This window comes from Anas platyrhynchos, chromosome 2 (assembly GCF_047663525.1).
Source record: "Anas platyrhynchos isolate ZD024472 breed Pekin duck chromosome 2, IASCAAS_PekinDuck_T2T, whole genome shotgun sequence".
NCBI classification, from domain to species: domain Eukaryota; kingdom Metazoa; phylum Chordata; class Aves; order Anseriformes; family Anatidae; genus Anas; species Anas platyrhynchos.
Genome location: NC_092588.1, coordinates 25,893,355 through 25,899,794, shown reverse-complemented (window position 1 = coordinate 25,899,794; position 6,440 = coordinate 25,893,355). Strand labels below are relative to the sequence as shown.

General features: G+C 40.3%; 1 long non-coding RNA gene across 1 annotated transcript; it reads right to left on the bottom strand.

Annotated features, from left to right (window-relative positions):
- Nucleotides 1–5,519: 5,519 nt before the first annotated feature.
- On the bottom strand, nucleotides 5,520–6,375 carry LOC113842595 (uncharacterized). The gene is made up of 2 exons (XR_003495104.3): nucleotides 5,902–6,375; nucleotides 5,520–5,821 (listed from the first exon to the last, which is right to left on the bottom strand). It is a non-coding gene; the product is annotated as an uncharacterized lncRNA (long non-coding RNA).
- Between the last annotated feature and the right edge of the window lie 65 nt (nucleotides 6,376–6,440).

Sequence of the window (6,440 nt, the reverse complement as noted above, 5' to 3'; positions counted from 1 at the left end):
TCAGCACAGTCCCACTGGAGTTACAGATAAAAAAACTTTTGCTCTCTAGAGTAAAAGCTAGAGTATAACTCATATTCCTATTTTAGATCCCCAAAAGACTTACTCCAGAATATGAAAAAAGAATCTAGCAATTCCCCTATCTCTCTCTGTCCTAAATTGACCTATACCATAAGCCCTGAGGAAAATGTGTAACACTTGCACCTGAAAAGTTCTCTTGCAGAGTGGAGCTGCTTTTACAAGTTGTACGGTCTTAGTTTAAAGAGATTGGAGCAGAACAATCAGATAAAAATACATCTGTATGAACATTCTGATTCCAGAAGTGCCGGGAGGCAATGAGCTGGAACAATGTTTTTCACTCTGCAACATCCAAGAACTATTAGAAAAGGTGCATGACCTTTAATTAAGAGAAAGCATTTTTGGTTTGAATTCACTGCATGTAGGTCTGAATATTTTCAGTCTGTAAATCAAAAGACACTCAAAATCAAATCACTACTCTGAAAATCTCCAGGAGAAAAATGATCAATTATAGGTTCAGAGTTTGAGAGAAACAGTGATCTCTGAATCGTTACATGAAAAAAAAAAAAAAAAAAAAAAAAAATTGACTTAGATCCGACTCTGGAAGTTAAACCACTGTTTATATATGAGTATTTTTTTCTCTTAACTTGCCTGACTTACACTTATGCATATTCATATTGCTTTGTCATTGAGCTGCCTAATCCCCTCTAGTCTGCGTAAATATATCATGGTTTTCTCTTGAGCCTTCTTGATTTAGACTCCCAAAGGATTATTCTCAGAGACAATAAAAGAAGCTGTCATATTCCCTATCTTTATTTGTCCCCTGAATGACAACCATTACACTGGGGCATTGAGAAAACTGTGTAACACCAGATTTCTTTGTTTAGCAGAGCTGAAAAATAAATAAATTGAATAAGCTTTGTGTTTTCTTTTGTCCCTTCATTGTCAGGAATTTATAGGATCCATTATAAGCGTTCAAACTTTTACATATGCAGAATACTAAGAGATATTAAGAAATATTCATATTGCAGTAATGCTCAGAGCTTCTTCCTCATCTTGGCTAAGAAATCCATATACTCACAGGTATTCCAGCTCGTAACTCAGGATACAGTTGAGTCAGGTGTAAGAAACTAGATACCTTTGAAGATTTGATGTTTGTGCTCTTACTACTTTATATGCAAAACAAGAAAGTCTATCAAGGATGATAAATAACTGGCATTTTGTCCTCAAAATTTTTTAAATTAATACCAACAAGATGATCAACACTTGATCTCCAGGTGTGATCATGTAAAAAAACATACCTTCTCTCAACCAATTGGTGTATCCATGCTGAAAAATACAGAAATTTTGACTTTAAAGCCACTCACAGTTATTGAAAGCAAGACAGAAACATTATTTTGTTTCATTAATCCATGCCAGGCTTCTCTGTCTTGGACTTTACTCTTAAGAGCACTGCAATCGTCTTGCTGAAATCCTTGCTGGCTGGAGAATGTAAACAGGGAAGCGGTAGTTGCTGGAGTCTCACAACAGCTGAACAGAAGATATATAGCACAGGAAAAAAAAAAATATTATATACACACATAAAGATTAAAGTTGTACTCTGAAGCAAAAGAGCAGGGGCCAAAGTTACCTGCTCGTATATACTTTATTTTGCATTCTTTATACTTGCTGAAGTTGTGTGAATTTCAACAAAAGTTAAATCACTGACATGGAGAAAAAGTCCAAAAGGACCGTCCTTTTGTCCAAGCAGGGCACTGGATTTCTGCAGTATGTAGAAATATTCACGGGTAAGATTTCTGAGGGAGTAAGTCTCATAAATTTGAAGGTAAGATCTCATACACAATCAAAGTTGGCTCATGCCACAAAGAATAATAAGCACAGTCATATGTAAAAGCAGGGTAATGAAAAGGTTTGATGTTGACTTAACCTACACCAGTGTAAATCAGAAGTGCTGAAAGTGACCTTAAAAGAAAAGTCAAACAGAGAAGTTAATATTGTTGACTTCACTGGGAAAGGTTCTCACGATACTATCTAAAACTTTTAGGAAAGAAATCTACAGTTAAGTTAATAAATAAATAAATAAATTCTAGGCTAAACCTAAGTCTGTAAATGAAGACAAATTGTGAGTTCACATTCAATACCACTTTGCCAGCAGACAGAAAATCTGCTGTAGTTTGAAAAATGCCAATAAATTTGACAGTAACAAAGGCTGTATTTGCACTGGTAAATCAAATAGAGCTAAGAAGCATTCCCATGCAGCAGAACTCAATTTTCAATATGTTAGCTGTTAGAAAAACCCTTAACATTATTTTGACCTGGATCAACTAGCACCTTCACAAAGAACCTATGGCTACATGTCAGGAGTTAGCTCACATCATGAGTACCCCTGCAGGCAGCTTGGATGCAGACATCATTTTTTTTGGAGGTTAAACTAGTTTAACAGTTGGACATAGGTTATTCTGTGCCAGTTGGTCTTAGTGCTGGAGAACATTCCCAGACGTGTTTACTTGATGAATATTGACATAGCCAAATATTCCAGGTTGTAGGCACCTGAAGCTAAAATTATTGCAAGAATGTGACCTGCAGGGCTTTAAAGAGTGGTTGACAAACAACAGCAGCATATTAACTGATAAGCTGTCCAAGTAGATGGAGGAGGCCTGAGAGGTTTCAGAAAGTGTTTTCTCCTGCAAGAACAATTTTTTTGGCAAACCACACGTTTAGCTACAACTTCATATTTTGTCACTCCAATGACTTAAAAGCCAGCAGACTAAGACTGTATTGTTGGAAATAAAAAGAGAAAATTATCAGAAAAGACATTTTGTTCATATCACATAGAGGAAAAGCATTACAATCTTCTTGCAAGTGCTTAGAAAAATGCATTTTTTGTTAAATAATTATTTAACTATCCCTACTGTCCCCATTACATCTGAGAGATTTTGTCCTATGTGTGTTTAACTCGTGGACAATTTCTGTCTGAGTGAATACAGTCTGAGTACACAGAACAGCTGCTTCCCAAACCAGCAATATATCTGCCACAGCAAAGCTTCAGGACAGCTTGCTGTGTTAAGGACACAGAGCTGAGCTTGTTATTTAGAGTTGAGACTAGTTAAACACATATAGCACAGTGTATTTAGTTAAAACATTAAAGAGTTCCTGCTTATGATGATGGGAAAACCTAGTACTTTGGCTTACAGAAGGCCTTCAAAAGTCCTTCATTAACAGAAAAGACAGGATTCAGGAATGTAGGTAGAAATTAGGTTGAATCAATCTAGATCAAAGAAGAAAAAGGAGCAGTTCTACTTCCAGATGCATATTTACCCCATGCAGTCACCAGGTGAGCCCAGAAACACGACTCATTTCTTTGATAATGATTAGGGAGCTTATTCTCCAGATCTTGATGCTCCAGTCAGCAAGGGATGGGACTCTCTGAATCAGAAGCGTGTTATGTCTAGTGTACATGAGCCAAGTCACCTTAAGGTAGTCACTATCAGCAAGAAATGCTTAGGGACTTCCTCATTTCATCCTGAAGTAGACAACATTTATCCAATCATATGAATTGTACCACCAGCTCGTCTGGAAACCAAAAAAACCAGAAACTGCTTGAGGGTCACTGCAGTGAGCGCCGTACATATATACATGAGCACAACCAAGTTTGGTGCTGCCAGTCAGGTACTAGAGCATGCTTTATACTAACCAGAAGGAATGTAAGGATTAGGCAGATCATGTCTTAGCATAGACCTGGTTTAACTGGCACTGTGAGAAAAAGATATTTGGCTGACAGCTCTATACTCCTGAAGGCTTCAGGTAACTCTATCCATCAGTGGGCACCGGGTGATGCAGGAACCTTGTGCACTTTCAGACATCTGGAGAATAAAAATCTCCATAGCTTTATAAGGAGTATGTGTTTTATATAAGAGATCTCTCACATAAAAGCACAAAGACATCTCCTTCCAGGCAATAGTTTGCAGTGTAACCATGCACATCCTCTGACAATACTGTAACTGTGGATGGGAGCTCCCAAAGCAGTCACCTTATTTTCCATTGATTCTGGTGAGAACTGAAAACACTTCATGATTTGAGGGATCACTGATTCAGGCTGGTCAGTCAGATACTACCAAGGAATGTATAGAAAGGTCAGAAATGGGGTGGAGAGAGAAGATAACATAGGACTAGGCCTGCAGGTAGCAGCAGATACACCTTGTCCACATGAGCACACATCATAAGCTTTGACTTATCAAGGGGGCAGGGGCAGTTGTCTTTTCCCTTCATATCCCTATGGCTATTTAAGACAATAGCACGAAGTGAGAGGCAATACTGCGATCAGTAAAAGTGTATTCTGCTTTACACATGGCTGACATTACTCATTAGGAGCTTCTTGTTTCACAGCCACAACTCCGGATACTTTAGTTTTCAAAAAGTCAACAAAATGTGGAAGCATGAAGCTTCAAGTCGTCTGAAACATCCAGAGCCTATTAAATCTGCTCGTGGCTTGTCACCTAGGAAGACTGTGTAATACTGCAAGGGAAAACAAGCTAAAGAAGGCAGATGCCTTAACAGCTACTAATTGGAATCTAATTACTCTTCCAATTACCTTTCCTCACCACTCAGTCCCCAAGCCAGCTACTGACAGACATCAGCTGTCCGTGTGGCATCTCAGCCAGCACAGACTGTATTGAGTGTGAAATCAGACGAGACACTGTTACACCAACATTAGCAGCACGTCTTTCAAACTCTCTGCAGTAGGAAGGCAGTGCTGAATATTTCATAGCACACAGTTATAGCTGGCATCTCATTTTTGAGGATAGAGATACAGTATTTCTGCAGGATTCCAGTGCTGCATAGCTATAGACAAGTGATTAGATGCTATGTACAAACAAGCACACAGCCAAATCACAGTCACGCTGCCCTAACACGGCCTCCCCCATCCTTTTACTTGCATTTGGTCCCCTGCTGTTACAAGTAATTATGTCATATAATAACTTCTACCATAAATCCCTTCCTAACTTAAAACCCTGAGAAGGTTTCTTGCACATTGGAGGAGTGAAAACTAAATACAGTCTTTACTCCCCCAGGGAGATTTTTCTGTATGTTCTAAGGAATTGCAAATCCCCATCATCTGGAGAGCTACATATGACCCGGTTCTCAGTTGCCAACATTACAGCAGAGCCTGGAGGTGTCAGGCAGCTGCAGGATCCCTCTGCAGTAAGCCTGTAGCTGCTTGCACCATGAGCAAGCCCGTGCTGCCACAGCCTAAGCACACACAAAAACTGAAACCATCTCTGTTTACAGATGAGGAGCAGAAGCACAAAAATGCTTCCCCCAGATCACAGCAGACAGCTTCAGACTTCCTGCTTCTAATATAGGGCTATTGCCACAGGCCAGCCCTTCCTTCCCCCCCCCCCCCCCTTTTTTTCTTTTTTTCTTTTCTTTTTTGATTCAAACATGCTAGTTTTGTGGGGACCTGGATTTTGGAAGGCCACCAAGCAATGAGACTGTTTGAGGTATATAGATTTGGTCAACAGGAGAAGGGTTATCCATGTGCAGCTTTAGTGTGAGTGTTACCACTGAGGACAGCTGTACATGATTACAATGGCATCATGGCAGCCCACACTGCTTTCCCACAGCTGCTGTCTGATAAATTTGTATTTTTCTGATTTCACATACTCTAGCATGCAGCATACACATGCACCACCCTGCTCCACAGGTGGTTTGGCCAGGCTGTGCTTTGGATCTACCTTTTTGCAAGCAGTTTCTCAAAGTACGCTTCCCAGAAAGCAGGAAAAAAAAATCTGCAACCACTCCACAGCTGGAAAAAAAAAAAATTAAAAAAAAATATATATCAGTAAGTTAAGAAGCACCAGGGAATGTCCTCGAGCATTCACTCACTGGGGTACATGACTAAATAGTCCCCAGGAGGGTCCCCCAGCTAACCAGCATCCTCCTAAAGGCTTCCAGGATGAGCCGGGAGCAAGCATGGCTGGGGCATTCATCCAGCAGGGAATGCGGATGCCTCCGCCCTGTTTAACAGGAAAAGTACAGACAGAGGCTGTTCCATGACACTACGTCTCGGTGCCAGCCAACAGCCCCAGACGCACGCAATTTATTAGTATGTTCACAGCTTAGCTCCCTGTTAATTATGGCCTGTCAACCTGCTTGCCAAACTGTGCCGCTCCTCTTTAGATAGCGCTGGTGGAAGTAAATCATTAGCAGAAGAGACCAAAGAGAAGAAAAGAACTTTTGCTGTTGTTCTCCCCACTTCTTCCACCCAGCACAGACCATAAGGATCCTATAATCAATAATCATTCAGCTTTCTGCACAAATCATTTCTTGGGAAGACGCAGACAGGGAGATTACAGGCTGCAGACCAGAACTCCCCTCCCTTATGACCACACAGGGCACTCCCCCATTAATTAGCTGAAGTCATT